The sequence below is a fragment of the Rutidosis leptorrhynchoides genome, chromosome 3, assembly GCF_046630445.1.
Source record: "Rutidosis leptorrhynchoides isolate AG116_Rl617_1_P2 chromosome 3, CSIRO_AGI_Rlap_v1, whole genome shotgun sequence".
Lineage (NCBI taxonomy): Eukaryota > Viridiplantae > Streptophyta > Magnoliopsida > Asterales > Asteraceae > Rutidosis > Rutidosis leptorrhynchoides.
Genome location: NC_092335.1, coordinates 454,181,454 through 454,206,548, shown reverse-complemented (window position 1 = coordinate 454,206,548; position 25,095 = coordinate 454,181,454).

Here is a 25,095-nt window from a genome sequence, read left to right as displayed (position 1 = left end):
ATTTATTTCTGTACATCTAACTATGGACAACTAGTTGTAGATTACTAACGTTGGACTGCTAACTTAACAAACTTAAATCGTTAAAACGTAATAAAATGTTGTGAATATATTTCGATCATACTTTGATATATATGTATATATTCGTTATAGGTTCGTGAATTAACCCGTGGCCAATTCTTACTTCCCGACGAAGTAAAAATCTGTGAAAGTGAGTTATAGTCCCATTTTTAAAATCTAATATTTTTGGGATGAGAATACATGCAGTTTTATAAATGTTTTATGAAATAGACACAAGTAATCGAAACTACATTCTATGGGTGAATGATCGAAGCCAAATATGCCCCTTTTTGCTTGGTAGCCTAAGAATTAGGGAACTAGCCCCTAATTGACACGAATCCTAAAGATAGATCTATTAGGCCTAACAAACCCCATCCATGGTTGCGGATGCTTTAGTACTTCGAGTTTTTTTTATCATGTCTGAAGGTTGTCCCGGAATGATGGGGATATTCTTATATGCATCTTGTTAATGTCAGTTACCAGGTGTTCACCATATGAATGATTTTTATGCATGCATGTTGTTTACAAGAAATGGAATTATGAAATCTTGTGGTCTATTATTACGAATTGATAAATATATAGGTTAAACATATAACTCACCAACATTTTTGTTGACGTTTAAAGCATGTTTATTCTCAGGTGATTATTAAGAGCTTCCGCTATTGCATGCTAATTTATGGACAAGAGTTGGAGTCAGCATGCTTGTATAATATTGTTTAAAAACTGCATTCGAAGATTTAAATTGATGTGTAATATTATTGTAAACCACTATGTAATAATCGTGTGAAAACGCTATATTTTATATTATCATTATTTGATAATCGTCGTAATATTTTTAAACCTTTATTGATAAAATAAAGGTTATGGTTTGTTTTAAAATCGAATGCAGTCTTTGAAAAACGTCTCATATAGAGGTCAAAACCTCGCAACGAAATCAATTAATATGGAACGTTTATAATCGATATGAATAGGACATTTCAGTTGGTATCCGAGCGTTGATCTTAGAGAACCAGAAATTTGCATTAGTGTGTCTTACCGAGTTTGTTAGGATGCATTAGTGAGTCTGGACTTCGACCGTGTTTTCTTTAAAAACGATTGCTTAACACTTTTTGTTGGAAACTATATATTATTAACATGTAAATATTATGTGATATATTAATCTCTTAACGTGTTTGATATTGTGTGATAGATGTCTACCTCTAGTACAAATCCCATCGACTCACCTAATAATAATGAAGAGTCGAATATATTTTGGGAAGATTCACAAATTCCCGAGGAAGAACCGGAAGAGGAGGAACCGGAAGAGGAGGAACCGAAAGAGGAGGAACAGGAAGAAGAGGAGGTTACGGAGGAAGAAATATTAATAACTACAGAAAAATGGTTAAATAAAAGAAAATCCTCAACCAATGGACCAAAGTTAAAAATGGTCAATGGTGTTTCCGCCAAGGAAGCAAAATATTGGGAAAATTACCAGTTTTCTAATGAATCGGATCCCGATAAGGATTCCGATGATGTTATAGAAATTACCTTGACCCAATTTGAAAAAGCAAAAGAAAACAATAAGGGAAAAGGCAACAAAATAGAAAACCCGAGCCCAAAACTGATGAACTTTATGTTAACATGAAGTACCCTGATGGGGTGTACCGTAAACACATGTATTTCTTAAACTTTCACTATAACCCGAGAACATCTAAGCCACCAGGTTTTTCAAGACCATTTGAGAAAAGAACGGCTCGTATTAGGGGAGCACCATATATCCCTAGGAAATTAGCGAAACGAACCAAGTTCGAAGAGGAAGAAACGAGTGGGTCGGAATAAAGAGTTGTAATCATGTTGTATAATATATGTATTGTAGTGTGCTTGTATTTTCATGTTATATGTAAAAATTGCTTGTATTGTTTGTTAATTATCTTTTACGAATCTAATCCTCGTCTATTTTTACAGTATAAAAACACACAATGGATGTTAAGGATAGACAACCGAATATTTTAGAAGACCTACCCGAGGACATGATTGATGAAATCTTGTCTAGAGTCGGTCAGAGTTCATCGGCACAATTATTTATGGCAAAATTACTTTGTCAAACATTTGAAAGACGTTCCAGGCATGCCTTAGTTTATAAAAAGCTTTCCTTTAATAGATGGGGTATATCACATTGGGGAGACCATAAGTTACGCCGTGTTTTCTTTAAAGCATTGAATGCGGGGAACCCAGATGCAATTTTACGCTACGAGTTGAGAGCCTATTTTGACTCTACCTATCCCAACATAGGACTTCATTCTTTAGAAAGAGCTTCAAACATGCAACATAAAGAAGCATGTTATGTCTACGGGTAAGTAATGTTCGCTTCTCACCAAATCGAGAAAAAGAACATAGGATTGCAACTACTAAATAAAACATTTCCACAAGTGACGGATTCAGTAGTTGGGGTGAGAAATAAGATTTTTAGATTACTACGGGGCTGTTGGGCATTACGTAACCCCCGTCCTTTTGAAAACGTTACAACATGCTGCCTAGCCAACGGTCACAACGGTTATTTTCCACAAGATCAAGGATGGGAAATAATACTAGTAAAACCCGAATGCATGACTTGTTTCTGGACTTATGAATTATGTATCTTTATTGACTTTGCTGAACAACTTGCGTATTAACTAGAATTGTCTTCGCAACTGCCTTGTATTAAAGTTATTGTGTGCTATATTTCATACTATATGTAAAATAGCGGTATTGTAAGTTTGTAAAATATTGTATAAAATTTTGAACGTAAAATATTATTGTAATCAGTTTTTCATATAGAATTGTAGTAGTTGAATTGTATATTAGCTACTGTGACGACCCAAAAATTTTTGATTAAATTTAAACTTAAACTTAATATGAATTCGACACGATAAGCAAAGTCTGTAATGTTGAGTCTCGAAAATTTTGAACTATACTCATGTAATCAATTACCCTTTGACTGTGCTCGACGATTCACGAACAATTAATTGTAAATAGATATGCATGTATTTAGATATATATATATATATATATATATATATATATATATATATATATATATATATATATATATGTATATACAATAAAATGAAATATTATATATTGTAATTGTTAAAATATTTTTTTTAAATAATAATAATACATAAAAAGTATCTATATGTAAATAAAGTATGTAGAATATACAATTATATGGTTTCGAAGTTATTTAGTAAACGACAGTAACGCTCAATTGTTATTCGATTGATATTAAATGAGTTAAAAAGGAACTTACGTGATTTTAGAATAAACGATGATCCGAAAATAGGTTGTATCAATTTTAGCTTTATTAAAAATAGATTTAGAATCTATTTTATTAATTTTAAAAATATTTAATTTTTAGTTGGGATCGAGCTCGAATGACAGGTCAATTTTTATGAACGATATTAAACAAGTTTAAGACTCGAACTTATGAGAAGTTGGAATTAAATATTGGTCCATAATTAAGTTATGTAAAGTTTAGATTTATTAAAAATATTTTTACTTTGATGAGTTGAATTTTAATACTCCGTACAGATTACTTGTAATTAAAAATAAATATTAGACGCACCTTTTTTTATCAGGTTTCAAATATTTAATGACAAAAATAAATAAATATATTTAATTTAAAATTTTGAGATTTTTAGGAAGACTTTTAGATAATAAATGTTTAGCAAAGAACCACGATATAATATTCGTGAGTTAGTGTCGGTAGATTAATCCACCCGGCTACTAAAATATTCTTTCTTTCTAAATGCATGATTGAATTACTGTTTCATGTGTATTATTATATGGCTAATCTATTTCAATATATACATATGACTTAACATACATATAGATATGCATAGACCACAAAACTCTACAACCAATTCACCGTCACTCTTCACTCTCCTTCGACCACCACAGGCCACCACCTGCAGCTGACAACCACCTCCCACCACTCGCCACTCCAACACCACGAATCACCTTACAAACCCATAACAACCATCACGAACCACCCATTGGCTACCACCCTGCACAACCGAGAATCACCACCATCATCTCTATTTCTTTTCTTTCTTTCATTTTTATGTTTAGATCATACCCAAATACCATCACCTAGCTACTTCTATTTTCTTTTACCACCTTGCAAACCACTTCACCATCAAACTATTCATACAACCAAGATCCATATCAACTATCTGCTACTCGTTTATTCTGAGTCTATATTATATATTCTATTCCACGACCAGGCTACTGTACATTTCTGTTTCACTGTTCCGTTCCTATTTACGTTGAATAACCCCAAAATCAAATACCATTATTCATACTTGCAATTACGTACTGCTATTGTTCGAATTAACGAAATCCATCTACATGAAACCCACCTGCAACTATATCTTTCTACTACAATTCGTTGCACCTATATTTTTTTGCTGCTATTTCTGTTAAACGTGAAAATAATGATGATGATGCTTAATAATAATCATAATGAAGATGGTGAAACATGATGGCAATAAAGCATGAAGATGACAGGTTAAATTGTTGCTTTTGTCGTTTTTTTTAAAGAGAGATCGTGGTTGGATGCTTGTACCTGGAGCCCTTCTTCACTTAAAAACCGTAAAACCTTGACTCCTTCATATTGTTCTTACGAAGTTGGGCTTGTAGACAAGCCTACTAGTCCTTAAATCTAACTGGAAATAATTATGGACCCCTGCAGCCCATGTTTATTGCTGCATCATTCTTGTTTCATTTCTTTTTGAATAAAGATGGTGAAATATATTGATAATGCACAAAATAACGATGATGACGGTTAAATGATGGTGTTTATGATCGAAGAATACGATGGTGACAAGATGATTATGATCGGGAAGATAAAGATATAATGATGACGGTGAATTGTAATCGTGATTTTATGATAAAAGTGATGCTTGTGTTCGATTACGAAGATAATATTGAAAACAATAATGATGATTATGAATACGGTTATAGTAACGATGATTAATAAGGAAGATGAATGACGATAGATATAGATAGACTAGGTTAATTGGGTTTAAAATGAAAGAGGAAAGCAAATCGTTGCATATATGTTAAATAATTAAATGTACGAGTTTTAACAAGAAAGTATTGAGTGGTTCGATGGTTTGGAAGGAATTGGTTAAACGAGAGGTTGCGGGTTCAAGTCCGGGCAGTGGCGTTTTAATTTTAGAAGCTTGTTTCTTCAAATATTTTATTCTAAATTTTTTATTATTATTACTATTTTTATTATTATTACTATTATTATTATTATTATTATTATTATTATTATTTTAATATTATTATTATTATTATTAGTGTTATTATTAATTATTATTATTAATATAACCATTATTATTACCTTATTATTATGTTATTATTTATATAATTATAATTATTAAGTATTATTATTATTAGTATAAAAATATTGTAAAGATTATAATTAAATATAGATATGATGATAAGTAAAACAATAAATAAGCCATGATCTAAATAAATATTATTATTATTATTATAAGTATTCTAATTACTACAAACATAATAACATTAATTACATAAATATTTACATATAACAAATTTTGATTTAACAATATAATACTAGTTATATAGATATATATGTATTAGTATAACTATATGTATAAATATTAATATACAAAATAAATATACATGTAACCTTTGAAATAACAAATATATTACTAAATTAAATAAGTAATATACATAAACTAGTTTGATTATTATTACATGTTAATTATATGTGTTAATATATATACTTGATATAGGTTCGTGAATCCAATGCCAACCCTGCATTTGTTCAGTGCCGTCGTATGCATATTTTTACTACAAAATATCGTATTGTGAGTTTCATTTGCTCCCTTTTTAAATGCTTTTGCAATATATATTTTTGGGACTGAGAATACATGCGCTGCTTTTATAAATGTTTGACGAAATAGACATAAGTACTTAAAACTACATTCTATGGTTGGATTACTATACCGAATATTGCCCCCTTCAAGTCTGGTAACCTAAGAATTAGGGAAATGGACCCTAATTTACGCGAATCCTAAAGATAGATCTATGGGCCTAACAAACCCCATTCTGGAATTTGGAATGCTTTAGTACTTCGATTAAATGGTGATTGCGATTGCTAATATTTATGGCATACTTGCGAGTATGCGGGGGATATTCTATATGCATTATGTTAATGTCGGTTACCAGGTGTTCATCATACGAATGATTTTTATTACACTTGCGAGTGTAATGTTATTTATGAAAAATGAGGATCTTGTGGTCTATTATACTATTGGAAAGGATTATTTATGATAAACTAATGAACTCACCAACTTTATGGTTGACACTTGAAAGCATGTTTATTCTCAGGTATTAAGGAAATCTTCCGCTGTGCATTTGCTCATTTTAAAGATATTACTTGGAATCATTCATGGTATATTTCAGAAGACGTTGCATTCGAGTCATTAAGTTCATCAAGATTGATAAGAAGTCATTGATAGATTGATATAATAGGAAATGGTATGCATGCCTGTTTAACTTTCGATGGAATGAAAGTTTGTCTTTTAAAAACGAATGCAATGTTTGTAAAATGTATCATATAGAGGTCAAATACCTCGCGATGTAACCAAATGTAATGTATTCGTCCAGATGGATTGGGACGGGTCGTTAAAATTGGTATCAGAGCGGTGGTCTTAGCGAACCAGGTCTTGCATTAGTGTGTCTAACTGATAGTTGTTTAGATGCATTAGTGGGTCTGGACTTCGATCGTGTCTGCATGTCAAAAGTTTTGCTTATCATTTCGTGTCGAAAATTACCTGCTTATCATCCTTAGGAAATTACCTACTTATCATTCTTAGTCTAGACACGTTTTACTGCATTGACTGCATAAATACTGTATAGACAAAATTCATATCTTAGCATATCTGATAATTCATATCTTAGCGGATCTGTTACTGTAGACTTGCCTGACATATGCCGTAAATTCCTCCGTAGTCTACGAAATCTTTAGTACTGTATATATAGATATTCTATGTAGTTAGAATATCATCCAATATTCGAAAATCATTTCATATCGAAAAATCCTTTATTCAATCATATGAAATGGAATTCGCCACTAGGTCAAGTCCCCCTGATTCCGATATAGAAATTCACTCGAGCTCCGAAAACAGTGTGATCAGAATGAACCAGCCGATTAACCATCATCTATTCTGGATGAATTGGAGATGGGTTCGTAGCCTACTTAATTATTGGAGACAAGAAGAAGGTGATCCCTTCCATCCACCATATTGCCCTCTTGGCGATGAACCTGAAGCACTTACCGGTGAACCTATCCGAAACACCATTTTCAACCTCATTTCTAGAGTAGCTCGACATGACTATATTCTATCCACAATTCTAAACCTTATTCATCCGCTCGTTCCGACCGACAATCATTCCGGAATAATGGGAGAAGTCAACGAGCTTCGCGCTCGAGTAATCAATTTGGAGAATATGGTACAAAAATTACAAGCTTCAGCAATATCACTGGCACCAACAGTACCATCAATAACAGCACCAGTACCATCAACAATCCATGCCTCAACATTTCATTCTGTACCTCGAGTATAATCATCGTTCTACGTATCGTTTTACATCAATTATCTTAGTTCTTCATGGCGATTAGGTAATCTCTAATGTTTTAGAGATTATGTATTCTAGTTCTAACGGTAAATCAAATGAGTTTAATATTATATTAACTCATTAAATCCATGATTACATCTGAAGAAAATATATATGTATGTATATTTTCATTAAGATTGTAATTAAAAGTTCTTTTGTACAAACTGTTAATGGTGAAAATATTTTAACGGGTAGGTAATACCCGAGGAATATTTAGATTTCACATTAATAAGTTACATCGTACATTATTCGAATCTGATTCAACAGTCATTTACTATCCTACTTACATCCACAGATATACGAATTCGTTCACCGCAGAATAACCATTTTCATTCAATTTTATATTTGGATTTTGACCTATCAGAATCCAACAAGTGGCATAATGAAGAAAAACATTGGACAAAATAAAAATTTGTTAGAAACAAACCAATTAACTATAAGAAATTCTATTAAGAAACCACGCTAACAAAATCCTAGCTAACTGTTCCTAGCTAACTGTTAATTCCTTATTACATTTACTTATCGCAATTTAATTCTCGCAATTTTAATTCTCGCAATTTTATTTATTGTCATTTAATTTCTGTTATGTATCTTACGCACTTTAAATATCGGGACACGTATACAAGTTTTGACATATCATATCGACGCATCTATATATATTATTTGGAATAACCATAGACACTCTATATGCAGTAATGCTTGAGTTAGCTATACAGGGTTGAGGTTGATTCTAAAATAATATATATACTTTGAGTTGTGATCGATTCTGAGACATGTATATAATGGGTCACGACACATATTAATTAATTCGAATATTATATATTAAACAATATATGAATTATTGAATTACTAACTGTGGACTATTAACTGTGGACTACCAACATTGGACAATTAAAATGAATTAAAATATTGATTATAACATATGAAACTAAACAATTTTTCAAGTTTGCTACTTGATTTCATCTTAAACCTCATTTGTATCTTGACGATTACAATCTGCGTTCAAACCTTTCATAATTCTTGAAAACACCTCAATCGAGAGAATGAACCAACTACATCTCATCTACGGAAGGAAAGATTTATGCATATAGTTATGCACCTGAAAACTTCTGGAACCCAAGTAGAAGTTTAACACGAATCTATGTTCCATTGGCGTGTTATTACCGAAAATAACTTTACAATACCTCTCCAAAGTAGCCAATTTTGTCACAGCTCCAGCAAGTCAACTTCGACTTTTCAATCATACTAGTCTTATTATAACCTTGATGTATACGATTGCCCTTTCATCATCGTTACCGAGGAACCGTTTACATTCCACCATATTAGCAGTAAACTTACCAGTAACTTTATTGATCTTTGACTTTTCAAAAAATCATTATTTTTATCGAAACCCCATTATATACACATCCGCATCTGGTAACGAGAATTTCCATACCAATTACTGAGAATTAGCAAATCAATATTTAGAATCTCGCAGTATTTCTACGTCAACAGTTATATGTATACATATAACATTTATCTCCTAAAATTATGATCTTCAATTCTGAATTTTCTTAAAAGCACCCAGCCTACGAATCAATACACTGAACTTTGAAAAAGCTGAATGAAGCAGCAGAAACTGTAGACAACCGAAACAGTCAAAAGTTTGATGATAAAGAATAGTGTGTTGGCAAAGCTCAGAAAAAGTTTGAAACTGAAAAACGGATTGAGCAAACCATGAAGGAGACTCTGAACAAATCACAAGGACTAAACTTGTACATAAAAAATCCAGATGATTCTATTTCTGATGAAATCTTTAGCGAATACCTTGCTCCTTAATCACTCTAAATCATCGTGAATGAATTTCTTTATCACAATTTGATTCTAAAATTCTAAGATATTATCGTATCTTTCATTATTAATATCCTCAATATTTCTGAAGATATTTTCATAACTATTCTTATCTGAAATCATCTATCTCCTCACGTTATCAGTGTTACATCAGAAAGGAAACTGTTTTAGTTTTTAAATTTTGAAAAATTCGAAAGTAAATTATGAATGTTTTTTAAGAAGTGTTGGGAACTGAAGCATGAGTTAGTATAATATAATGACACTTGATCAACGTGATTATATTACAGTAAGTCATGCTGAGTTTCTAATAGAACGTGATGATTCACAGATTATAACGTCATCATGTGCCATGTTACACGACTCTTACATTCTATCTAATCTCCACACATATCAAGAACATATTTTCTTGATAGTTCTATCTTTTCCGTAACTTCTGGTAATTCAACAAATCAAATCATGCTATTACCTTTCCTTTCCGTTTAATATATTATAATCATTCGAAACTTCGTACCTACGAATTCTGGACCATTACTTTCTTCACTTGAATTCGAGAAGAGAAAACAAAGGCATGAAGATCCGACATATAAAGGAAAATATAAAGCCCGACAACAGCACATAAATTACAAACCGTGTATATCAATGCGTATAGCAATATAAAGACACGGTATAATTAAGAATAGTATCACCCTAAGGTAATAGTAGAAGTAAACAGATTTTTCTGGTGGAAGATTGAAAAGAAGGATGACAGAAATGATAATTAGAAAAATATCAAGGATTAGAACAGGATTAAGCATTTTCACAATCTTTTGGATGTATGAACTAAGAAAGAAAGTATAGGAATGGTGAAAATAATGGAACGGAAAAAGTTTAATTTATAATGAGAATATCAGACAGAGTAATTGAGGCAGATCACCGTATTTAATTATAGAGATCTTAATTTCCTTATTCGTTGAAGAATCAAATCTTTTAGATTTCGAAGATTTTCGCTAAATCCCTTGAATCCCGGAAATCAACCGTGACTACGTCAAAATTTAAATCTCTATCTCAATCTTTTGTGATAACTTCACTCGTACTCTTCACGAGATCAAATTGATTTATCTATATTACTCGAAGATGATAAAACTCTAATTTTCAGCTCGTATGCGTCATGAAAACATACTTATTGTCAGCCATGACCATCCCAATCAAATTTCGGGGCGAAATTTCTTTAACGGGTAGGTACTGTGACGACCCGGAAATTTCTGATCAAATTTAAACTTAATCTTAATATGAATTCGACACGATAAGCAAAGTCTGTAATGTTGAGTCTCGAAAATTTTGAACTATACTCATGTAATCAATTACCCTTTGACTGTGCTCGGCGATTCACGAACAATTAATTGTAAATAGATATGCATGTATTTAGATATATATATATATATATATATATATATATATATATATATATATATATATATATATATATATATATATATATATATATATATATATATATATATATATATATATGTATGTATATACAATAAAATGAAATATTATATATTGTAATTGTTAAAATATTTTTTTTAAATAATAATAATACATAAAAAGTATCTATATGTAAATAAAGTATGTAGAATATACAATTATATGGTTTCGAAGTTATTTAGTAAACGACAGTAACGCTCAATTGTTATTCGATTGATATTAAATGAGTTAAAAAGGAACTTACGTGATTTTAGAATAAACGATGATCCGAAAATAGGTTGTATCAATTTTAGCTTTATTAAAAATAGATTTAGAATCTATTTTATTAATTTTAAAAATATTTAATTTTTAGTTGGGATCGAGCTCGAATGACAGGTCAATTTTTATGAACGATATTAAAAAAGTTTAAGACTCGAACTTATGAGAAGTTGGAATTAAATATTGGTCCATAATTAAGTTATGTAAAGTTTAGATTTATTAAAAATATTTTTACTTTGATGAGTTGAATTTTAATACTCCGTACAGATTACTTGTAATTAAAAATAAATATTAGACGCACCTTTTTGATCAGGTTTCAAACATTTAATGACCAAAATAAATAAATATATTTAATTTAAAATTTTGGGATTTTTAGGAAGACTTTTAGATAATAATTGTTTAGCAAGGAACCACGATATAATATCCGTGAGTTAGTGTCGCTAGATTAATCCACCCGGCTACTAAACTATTCTTTCTTTCCAAATGCATGATTGAATTACTGTTTCATGTGTATTATTATATGGCTAATCTATTTCAATATATACATATGACTTAACATACATATAGATATGCATAGACTACAAAACTCTACAACCAATTTTCACCGCCACTCTTCACTCTCCTTCAACCACCACCGGCCACCACCTGCAGCTGACAACCACCTCCCACCACTCGCCACTCCAACACCACGAATCACCTTACAAACCCATAACAACCATCACGAACCACCCATTGGCTACCACCCTGCACAACCGAGAATCACCACCATCATCTTTATTTCTTTTCTTTCTTTCGTTTTTATGTTTAGATCATAACCAAATACCATCACCTAGCTACTTTGAATCTACAAGTTTATCAACTCAAACCAAACCCAAAAGGCTGAACCCTTGATTGCTATTTCACTTCTGTTTTCGCTTACCACCTTTCAAACCACTTCACCATCAAACTACTCATACAACCAAGATCCATATCAACTATCTGATACTCGTTTATTCTGATTCTATATTATATTTTCTATTCCACGACCAGGCTACTATACATTTTTGTTTCACTGTTCCGTTCCTATTTACGTTGAATAACCCCAAAATCAAATACCATTATGCACACTTGCAATTACGTACTGCTATTGTTCGAATTAACGAAATCCATCTACATGAAACCCACCTGCAACTATATCTTTCTACTATAATTCGTTGCACCTATATTCTTTTGCTGCTATTTCTGTTAAAAGCGAAAATAATGATGATGATGCTTAATAATAATCATGATGAAGATGGTGAAACATGATGGCAATAAAGCATGAAGATGACAGGTTAAATTGTTGCTTTTGTCATTTTTTTTAAGAGAGATCATGGTTGGATGCTTGTACGTGGAGCCCTTCTTCACTTAAAAACCGTAAAACCTTGACTCCTTCATATTGGGCTTACGAAGTTGGGCTTGTAGACAAGCCTACTAGTCCTTAAATCTAACTGGAAATAATTCTGGAACCCTGCAGCCCATGTTTATTGCTGCATCATTCTTGTTTCATTTCTGTTTGAATAAAGATGGTGAAATATATTGATAATGCACAAAATAACGATGATGACGGTTAAATGATGGTGTTTATGATCGAAGAATACGATGGTGACAAGATGATTATGATCGGGAAGATAAAGATATAATGATGATGGTGAATTTTAATCGTGATTTTATGATAAAAGTGATGCTTGTGTTCGATTACGAAGATAATATTGAAAACAATAATGATGATTATGAATACGGTTATAGTAACGATGATTAATAAGGAAGATGAATGACGATAGATATAGATAGACTAGGTTAATTGGGTTTAAAATGAAAGAGGAAAGCAAATCGTTGCATATATGTTAAATAATTAAATGTATGAGTTTTAACAAGAAAGTATTGAGTGGTTCGATGGTTTGGAAGGAATTGGTTAAACGAGAGGTTGCGGGTTCGAGTCCGGGCAGTGGCGTTTTAATTTTAGAAGCTTGTTTCTTTAAAGGTTGTATTCTAAAATTTTTATTATTATTATTATTATTATTATTATTATTATTATTATTATTATTATTTTAATAATATTATTATTATTAGTATTATTATTAATTATTATTATTAATATAACCATTATTATTACCTTATTATTATGTTATTATTAATATAATTATTAAGTATTATTATTATTAGTATAAAAATAATGTAAAGATTATAATTAAATATAGATATGAGGATAAGTAAAACTATAAATAAGCCATGATCTAAATAAATATTATTATTATTATTATAAGTATTATAATTTCTACAAACATAATAACATTAATTACATAAATATTTACATATAACAAATTTTGATTTAACAATATAATACTAGTTATATAGATATATATGTATTAGTATAACTATATGTATAAATATTAATATACAAAATAAATATACATGTAACATTTGAAATAACAAATATATTACTAAATTAAATAAGTAATATACATAAACTAGTTTGATTATTATTACATGTTAATTATATGTGTTAATATATATACTTGATATAGTTCTTGAATCCAATGCCAACCCTGCACTTGTTCAGTGCCGTCGTATGCATATTTTTACTACAAAATATCGTATTGTGAGTTTCATTTGCTCCCTTTTTAAATGCTTTTGCAATATATATTTTTGGGACTGAGAATACATGCGCTGCTTTTATAAATGTTTGACGAAATAGACACAAGTACTTAAAACTATATTCTATGGTTGGATTACTATACCGAATATTGCCCCTTCAAGTCTGGTAACCTAAGAATTAGGGAAATGGACCCTAATTGACGCGAATCCTAAAGATAGATTTATGGGCCTAACAAACCTCATTCTTGAATTTGGAATGCTTTTTTTTTATATAAAGTATAAAAGTATTTTTTTTTAGTTCTTAAAAATATAATTTTAAATATCACTTACATTTTAAATTTTGTAAGAGTTATAAATTAAAAACAAATAAAAAATATATATATAATAAAAGAAAACTGAACCTGTCGAGTTTTGAGCCTGCATACCCATCTGAGCCTGCAGGTCATGCGACCGCATGAAATTAAAACCTACACTCCATGCGATCGCATGGAGTGATGGGACAGGCCTGAATCGTCAGCTGACACAAATAGGGTTACGATTAATATTAATTATAATAATTAATTAAGTTTAGGGTTAGATTATATAATAATTATTATTAGGGTTTAATTAAATAATAATTAGTTTTAGTTTTAATTAATTTTGTATTTTAAGTTTTAACTAGTTTTACTAGTTTATAAATTAGTACTTTTATAAAATAATAATATAAAAATAATATTTTTATAAAAATAAGTAATTTTATCATTTTTTGTATCTTTTTATAAATTGTATATTTTTATCGTTTAATTCGTAATTTGTATTTTTATCATTCGTAATTAGTTTTAAGCTTAGTTTTTACCGTAGTTATTTTACATTTCTAGATTCTTAGGCTTTGCTGTAAAATCCCTTAAGTGCTTTTTCTTTAGATTAAGATTTAGACGCTTTAGAATTTTATGATGTCACTTATCGCTTTAGTTTTAAATAAATTTTAGTGCTTTTTAAGTTATTGCCTTTTTGGATTTAGAATTTCTTTTAAGTTTTAATTACTTTAGACGCAACTTTTAATATTTAGTTTTTAGACTTTTAAGTTTCGACGCTCTACTTTCTTATTATTGTTTTTTGACTTTTTATTTTTCGACGTTTTTCGACGCACTCTTTTTCTTTCTTATTTCTCGACGCTCTAGTTTTTAGGACATAGATTTTATCTTCAAAAATTTCTACAAAAAATTATTTTAAGCGGTTAAATTGATAGACATCCAAAATTTTCTGGTTCGTAGTAATAGTTGGATTTGTTAGTGGCGAGTTGTGGGCTTCCGATTTAAAGGGTCCTGGCTACCTGCTGCATCTATTGGCTATTCGAAACGTGTGCAAAATCAGAAAAGTCTATTAATTTGATAACTTATATAATTTTTTTTATTTTTATAACTAATAGGATATTCAGTGAATGCACCGAGCAAAACGTTCACCACCTTTCATACGTTCACCACCTGTAACTCGATCAAGACATCTAGCCAATATCGTCGCCGTTGATTTTTCTTTAGAATCGTCATCAAGTCGACTAAGTACTCCAATTCAAATTTCCGATAAACCATTTTTTGAACCCGACCTCACAATTGAGAACCCGGAGGATATTCAAGGACAATTCAGAGATCCTAAACCACTAATCATTCCTCCTAAACCATAAATTACTCAACCAGAGATTGTCGAGGAAGAAACCATTAAATCAGAATTCTCTAGTGATTCAGATTCAACAAATTCAATCATGGAAAATCTGGAACCTCTAAGTATGGAAGACCGAATGAGGGCTACACGCACTGGCCAAGGTCATGCCATTACTCAACCAGATATTAATGCGCCAGATTATGAAATCAAAGGACAATTCCTACACATGGTAACCAATCAATACCAATTTAGTGGTACGCCGAAGGAAGATCCAAACGACCATCTTCGTACCTTTAATAAGATCTGTACTCTATTTAAAATCAGAGAAGTTGAGGATGAACAGATCTATCTCATGTTATTTCTCTGGACTTTAAAGGGAGAAGCCAAAGATTGGTTAGAATCGTTACCTGAAGGGGCGCTTGATACATGGGATGTCTTAGTTGAGAAATTTCTTAAAAGATTCTTTCCGGCATCTAAAGATGTGAGACTTCAAGGAGAAATTGTTACGTTCATGCAGAAGCCAAATGAAACTCTATATGAGGCGTGGACAAGATTTGGAAAGTTGTTAAGAGGATGTCCTCAACATGGTTTAGACACTTATCAAATAGTACAAATATTCTACCAAGGATGCGACATTACTACACGAAAAGACATCGACATAGCAGCTGGTGGTTCCATTATGAAGAAAACCGCAACTGAAGCTTACAAAATTATTGATAACACAGGCTCCCACTCACATGAGTGGCATCAAGAAAAAGACATCGTTAGATCATCTAAAGCGGCTAGAGCCGATTCTAGCCATGACTTTGATTCCATTTCCGCAAAGTTAGATGCTTTCGAGAGACGAATGGAAAAGATGACTAAAGATATTCACGCAATACGAATTAGTTGTGAGCAGTGTGGAGGACCACATTTGACAAAAGATTTTCTCAGTATTGAACAAACAATGGAACAAAGAGAGAATGTTTCATATATAAACCAAAGGCCTGGAAATAATTATCAGAATAATTATCAACCGCCAAGACCAAACTACAATCAAAATCAGAATTATAACCAAAATGTTCCATACAACAACCAACAAGGTCCTAGCAATCAACAAGTATCTAACAATACTTACAATCAGCAAAGACCTATTTTTCCAATTAAACCACCACAAACCGATGATAAAAAGCCAAATTTAGAAGATATGATGTCGAAGCTAGTTGAATCTCAAACGCAGTTTTTTACATCTCAGAAACAAAATAATGAACAAAATGCTCAAGCATTTAGAAATCAACAAGCTTCAATCCAAAATCTGGAACAAGAAGTAAGTAACCTAGTAAGGTTGATAGGTGAAAGAAAACCAGGGAGTTTACCTAGCGATACAAATGCTAACCCCCGGAATGAAACAGCTAAAGCCATTACCACGAGAAGTGGTATTACACTTAAACCACCTGAAATACCTGTAATTTTTGATAACGCTATTCCCACTACACAGGCACCACAGCCTGAGCAAGAGAAGAAAACCGAATCGGTAGTTGAAAAGGTTAATGAAGATAACACAGTTAAGGCAAAACCTTATGTTAAACCATACCAACCACCGCTTCCTTACCCGATTAAAATGAGAAAAGAAAGACTTGAAACCTAGCAATCCAAATTTTTGGATATGTTTAAATAAATAAATGTCAATCTTCCTTTCATTGATGTGATTTCAGGAATGCCAAGATATGCTAAATTCCTGAAAGATCTAATCACAAATAGAAAGAAAATGGAAGAACTCTCGGCTGTTACTATGAATGCTAATTATTCTACAGTGCTGTTGAATAAACTACCAGAAAAATTATCAGATCCAGGAAGTTTCACAATTCCATGTTTTCTGGGTAGTCTTAGTTCAATAGAAGCATTGGCAGACTTAGGTGCTACTATAAATCTAATGCCGTATTCATTATACGCTAAACTAGACCTGGAAGAATTGAAACCAACACGAATAAGCATACAACTAGCCGATCGATCAGTAAAATATCCTAGAGGGATAATGGAGAACATGCTAGTTAAAGTTGGTACTTTAGTATTTCCAGTAGACTTTGTTATTCTGGACATGGAAGAAGATTCTCGAGTTCCTCTCATATTAGGAAGACCATTCTTAAATACGGCTAAAGCAATAATAGACGTGTTTGGTAAAAAAAACTGACCCTAAGTATAGAGGACGAGAGTGTTACCTTTTCTGTTGATAGAGCCATGCAACAACCGCAATCTGCAGATGATACATGTTATTATATTCAAACTATAGATTCACATGCAGAATTGTTAGAAGAATTTCCAGAATTACAAGGAACAGGAGAATGTTCTTTAGGAGAAGGAACTGAACGAATTGATGAAGCTGAAATATTAGATGTACTTATGGCTAATGAATACGAACCAACAACAGAAGAACTTCAAATGTTAAAAGAGGAAGACAGATATCGATACAAATCATCGATAGAAGAACCACCGATATTAGAGTTAAAGCCACTTCCAAACCATTTGGAATACGCTTATTTACATGGTGAATCTGAATTACCTGTAATAATATCGTCTTCTCTTACTGAAAATGAAAAATCTCAACTCATTTCTGTGTTAAAAGCTCATAAACCAGCTATTGCATGGAAGATTCATGACATTAAAGGCATAATTCCTTCGTATTACACACATAAAATCCTTATGGAAGAAGGTCTTAAAACATATGTGCAACACCAACGAAGACTAAATCCTAATATGCAAGATGTTGTTAAGAAAGAAATTATTAAACTGCTCGATACAGGTTTAATGTATCCAATTTCTGATAGTCCATAGGTAAGCCCAGTTCAATGCTTTCCTAAGAAGGGTGGCATGACTGTTATCACAAATGAAAAAAATGAGCTTATTCCTACTAGGACTGTAACGGGATGGCGTGTCTGTATTGATTATAGAAAATTAAATGATGCCACCAGAAAAGATCAATTTTCCTTACCTTTCATTGATCAAATTCTGGAAAGGTTAGCTGGGAACAGTTACTATTGTGTTCTTGACGGTTTCTCCGGATACTTTTAAATTCCAATTGCACCCGAGGACCAAGAGAAAACCACTTTCACGTGCCCTTATGGTACTTTTGCTTACAAACGCATGCCATTTGGACTTTGCAACGCCCCTGCAACCTTTCAAAGGTGCATGATGGTGATTTTTCACGATATGATAGAAGAATGCATGGAAGTTTTCATCGATGACTTTTCAGTCTTCGGTGATACTTTTGAAACATGTCTAGTTAATCTTGAACGAATGCTTATTAGATGCGAGCAATCAAATCTAGTTCTTAATTGGGAAAAATGTCATTTCATGGTTAAAGAAGGCATCATTCTTGGTCATAAAATTTCAAAGAAAGGAATAGAAGTGGATAGAGGTAAAGTAGATGTAATTGCTAAACTTCTACATCCCACCAATGTTAGAGGAGTTAGGAGTTTTCTAGGGCATGCCAGTTTTTACCGACATTTCATAAAAGACTTTTCTAAAATTGCCACTCCTATGAATAAACTCTTAGAAAAAGATGCTCCATTCATCTTTTCGGATGAATGCATCAAATCTTTTAATATTCATAAAGAAAAACTCACTAATGCGCCGATCATGGTAACTCCAAATTGGAATATACCATTTGAACTCATGTGCGATGCAAGTGATTTTGCAATGGGAGTCGTTTTAGGTCAAATGATTGAAAAATGATTTCAACCTATCTATTACGCTAGTAAGACATTACGAGGAGCACAAACGAATTACATAACTACCTTGCTATTGTCTTTGCTTTTGAAAAATTTCGTTCATATCTCGTTCTAGCAAAAATGGTGGTCTATACCGACCATTCTGCTCTTAGATACCTATTTTTGAAACAAGATACCAAACCACAATTAATCCGTTGGATCTTACTCTTACAAGAGTTCGATATTGAAATCCGAGACAAAAAGGGAGCAGAAAATCTCGCAGCTGATCATCTTTCTCGTCTTGAAAATCCTGAATTAGAAGTTCTAAATGAATCGGCCATACAAGATAACTTTTCTGATGAATATCTTTTGAAAATCGATTATAATGAAATTCCATGGTTTGCAGACTATGCAAACTACTTAGTATGTGGATTTCTTGAAAAATGGTTGTCGTACCAAAAACGAAAGAAATTCTTTAGTGATATAAAACACTATTTTTGGGAAGATCCACATTTTTTCAAAAGTTGTCCCGATGGAATAATACGCCGATGTGTATTCGGAGATGAAGCTAGTCAAATCTTAAACCATTGTCACACAGGACCAACAGGAGGCCATTATGGGCCTCAACTCACAGCAAGAAAAGTCTACAATGCTGGATTCTATTGGCCTACAAGTTTCAAAGGCGCACACCTTCTTTGTAAATCCTGTGATGCTTGTCAAAGGGCCGAAAAAATAAGTCAACGTGATAAAATGCCACAAAATGTCATTCAAGTATGTGAAGTATTTGATGTTTGGGGTATTGACTTTATGGGTCCATTTTCGAAATCTCATAATAATCTCTACATTCTCGTAGCCATTGATTATGTATTTAAATGGGCGAAAGCACAAGCTCTCCCAACTAACGATGCACGAGTTGTTGTCAACTTGCTAAAACGTCTTTTTGCTAGGTTCGGAACACCGAAAGCTTTAATAAGTGATCGGGGTACTCATTTCTGTAATAATCTACTTGAGAAAGTTCTCAAAAGATATGGAGTAACTCATAAAATCTCCACCGCTTATCATCCACAAACAAGTGGACAAGTTGAAAATACTAACTGAACTTTAAAACGTATTCTAGAGAAAACCGTAGGATCAAATCTGAAGGAATGGTCCATGAAATTGGAGGATGCACTCTGGGCTTTTAGAACAGCCTACAAAACTCCAATTGAAACCACACCTTTTAAACTCATTTACGGAAAAGCATGTCATCTTCCAGTAGAAATTGAGCACAAAGCATTTTGGGCTTTGAAGACATGTAATCTTGATTTACATGAAGCCGGACGTCTACGGTTAAGTCAACTAAACGAATTAGAAGAATTAAGACATGATGCATATGAAAATTCGTTAATCTATAAGGAAAGAACGAAGAAATGGCATGATAAAAGAATCAGAAGTTCAAAAGAATTTAAGGAAGGAGACCGAGTTCTTCTTTTCAATTCACGATTCAAGCTATTTCCTGGAAAATTAAAATCAAGATGGTCTGGACCATTTATAATCAAAAGAGTTTTCCCATATGGAACAATAGAGTTGATAAATTCAAATGGGATTGAATTTAAAGTTAATGGTCACATAGTTTAACACTATATTCATGGTCCGAGGGAAATTGACAATGAATTCAATCATAATTTCACCACCCAAGAAAACCCTCAGAATGAAAACATAAATATGTTTTCAACGACATATGAAAAACCAAAAGTGAAAGATGGGGAGGCTTCAAATTGGAGTGATGATGAAGAATTTCTATATAAACCTCCCATTCCAAGAAAAGGGGTAAAATGTGAACAAGAAGTTCAAGTAGAAGTGAAAGAACCAAGAAAAGATCACCCGAAAAAGGTTAACAAACCAACTCTACTCACTAAAGTAGGATACCTAGGTGAATTTATCATTTCTTGCTTGCTTAATGATGGTGCTATGTATAATGGGCTTGCAGATTTAGGAGCGAGTGCGAATGTTATGCCTCTTTCCTTATACAAAAGATTAGGTGTGGGTAAATTAAGACCAACCAAAATAGGTGTTCAATTATTTGATCAAACCATTAAACATCTGGTTGGAATAGCCAATAATTTACTTGTTAAAGTGGAAAGTTTAACCTTTGTTGCAAATTTCATAGTTATTAATATGGAGGAAGACCTTGATATTCCTCTAATTTTAGGTCGCCCATTTTTAGCAACCACTGAAGCATTCTTTGATATAAGAGAAGGTAGAATGACACTTAGGCATGGTGATAAATCGGTCACCTTTGTGAACCGAAAGTTTAGATCTCCACCAACCAAAACTGTTGAACCAATAAAAACACCTAAGTATGGGGAAGATGAAGCAACACCCAATGATGACCTAATAACAAAGAACCCCGTTGTTGATACAAAATTAGATGGACCCATTTTTAACAGTTTAACGAAGAAACTTTATAAACGGATTCAAGATGCTAGGATTAAGGGGAACTTTAAATTATGTAACCGATTAGTATCCAATTTGTCGCCTAAACAAAAGGCAATGTTAATTGAATTTGTGAATGTTACAGAGGAAATCAACAAATGGCTTGAAGCAAAAGTCAGAGATATGCAAGTTGTTGATGTTCCAATTAAAGTTAATAAAGAAGTTAATCACAATTTCAATACCACAGCTAACTAAGTGTAGGGAGATTCAAATGTTTTAAAGGATAATATAATGTTGTCTAGGGTTAAATTTTATGTTTTCGTGTAGTTCTCGAAAATGGAATCCGAATGGTCTTTCCCTAGCAGACCCTAAAGAACTAGTCTTCTCCCTCCATTCTGAATTTTTATTTCTTTTAGGTTTTACGAGATGAAGAATTCCTTTGATCTGACCTATGGTCTACTACTACACGCTATGATTACTAAACGTAATAATAACACTTTCCCGAGTGAACTGGTATCATTCATAAGAGGAAAAATGGACGAAGTGAGGAAAGAACTCAGGAGAGATCATCATAAGATACATTTTGGTAAAGGAAAATCAATATCCGCAACAAAAAGAAGAGCACGACACCTTGAAAGATGTCATAAATACGGAAAATGGTCACACGAAGGGAAACGTTCGAACAATCAAACACATTCCAATTCTGAATTCGTTACTCTATGCAGAGAAGGACTGTTCATATGTTTAGAAGAAAAGTTATTAAAAATTCGATGTTACGCTTATGTAGCTATGGAAAACCAAATCGAACGACTCTCCTATGAGTCGACTAAAGCAGGTCTCTGAGAATTCTTTCTCATAGGTAAGTATGTACAGTTTTTTTATTTTGTTTTTATTTATTGCTTTTAACCTTTTAATAATAAACGATGAATCGTTCGCTATAAAGTATTAAATTGATATTCAATAAAATTAGGTATGCGAAACCGAAATTATTGATATCATACAAAAATTTATTACATCACTGCAAAATTTACCGTTTATTCATAAGGTATAAATATCTTTAATTAATCAATCCAAAATATTTCAGAAATTCGTCAGGAGTAAAACTAGGTAATATAGCCGAAATTACTTTACCCAAAAGAGGGACGTATATTTTTGTAAATATTTGATTGATTAAAGTGGGATAAAAGACCAAAAAGATTTTTATTTTTATTTTTACCTTGTTTTTAAAATTAATATATAACTATATTATTTTAAAAGTAAGTTTGAAAAATTAATGTATATAAATATTATTATTTATATGAAATTTTAATATGCATTTTAAATTTAAGTTTGATGTGAATTTAAAAAAAAAATGTACTTCATTTCATTAAGTTAAAAATATGATTTTTAAAATTCGTCGTAAGTTGAAGACTAGGTTGTGGAACCGAAATTGCTTTACCCGAGGGCGGGACGAGAAATTTTATTATCATTATTTTTAATTTTGTTGATCTAAAGTATGCCAAAAACATTTAAAAAACCCAAAAATCTTTGCTTTTAAAACAACGCTTCAAAATGACAAAGTTTAAAATTTAGTCGAGGGACGAACTAGGTAAACGTACCGAAACGCCTTCAATCTAAAAAGAAACAAAATTTTAAATTAATTAATTAATTGTTTTATAAGTGAAAGGTTTTTTTTTTTTTTTTTTAAATCAGGGACCCCATGCGATCGCATGGGATTTACCCTATACCACCATGCGATCACATGGATGAAAAAAACTGGAAGGGATTAAAAGGCAGTCGACTTCTCTGCCTTCTCACTTCAACACACACACATACGAAAATACTCCCAAATCCTTTCTAAAATCATCATTTTTTCACCAAAATTCACCAAATTTCTTGCTAAAATCCGCTCTAATCATGTGTTTGTTCAGAAGTTTTTCAAAAAAGGTAACGATTCCACCCCTAAAACTCTTTAAATTCGAATTATAGTGTTCTTGAGCAAATTTTTTACCTAATTTAATTTTGATAATTTCTAGCATAATTAGTGTTAAATTATTCATATATTATGCTTGTATAACCTAGATTGATGCTATTTAACATGATTTGAAGCCTTAAACTTCAAAAATTTTAGAAATCTAGGGTTTGTGTTCTTGAGCAATTTGGGGCTTTTTGATATAAACAGGTTATGGTCGATTTTTGTTATGAATTATTGCTAAATTAAGTAGTGTAACATGTTTAGGTAGCTAAATGATCCAAACTTTGATCCTAAACATGATTTTTGAATATCAAAGTAGACTTTTAAAGTCTAAAATTCATGAACTTGATTATTTTGATATAAATGCCATTTGAAACTTGTTTAATTGATAGTAATGGTTATTTTAACATGTTTTTTGAGTTGAATGCTTATGAACTTTGTATACCTTTTCATATATGCTTATTTGAAAAATTGTAGAATTGATAAAAATATGAAAATGAGTATAAGTTTAATATGGATAAAACATGTTATTGTAATTGTTTTACTTTATTATTTTGCTAACACTAATGCATATTTGGATGCACAAATTTTGTGTTTAATGTGTTTTGCAGAGAAATACAGATACGGACGGTGCGTCATCGTCTAGACGACCTGAACAAGAACCTGATCAAGAACCGCAACCGGAACCACAACCTGAACAACAACAACATTATGATCAACACGTGCCATACTATGAACCAGAACCACAATTTTTTATTGCCTACATAGTATTTCCCGTTCACCATGTAATAGAGCACTCGAGAATTCATGAAGAGGAGTTACATCCCAATCTTAGATTTGATAGAAGTTGGAGAGATTACCCAACGTACCAACATAACAAATTTAAGCTTTGTACCAAAAATGTGGAAGTACCAAGGGTAATAGATTGGGAGCCTTTAGAAAGGGTCAACCTAGCTAATCCAGTTAGGCTATTACTAATCCAAAGGTATGGCAACTCTTCTTTTCCTGATTGGGAACGTTTATTCACCACTCGTAGGCCTGTATATAAGGAGTGGTGTGTTGAGCTAATGAGTACTATAGCCTTAAATAAGGATGTAGATAGGTTAGATGATAAGACTTTTCTTAGATTTTTACTTGGAGGTAGGACGTACAGGATGTCCATGATATACATGGCTAGGGCTTTACAAATATACACCCCCGCTGAATTATTATCACCTGATTGTACAGCTTTAATTTATCAAGGTGAGAGGGTAGATAGAGATTTTGACGCTAACGCCATATGGAGGCGTATGTCAAATTTTAATGTGTTTACGCGGGGTATAAGACACTCCTATTTAGATATTAATAAAGCAGAACTCCGTATAATACATAGATTTTTAGCAAACTCGATTACACAAAGAGGTAGAAATAAGGAGAAAATGACCCTAAACGATTTATTCTACCTTAAGTGCATTCGAGACACTAGAGGCTTTGTTAATATCCCCTACTGTGTTGGGTTTT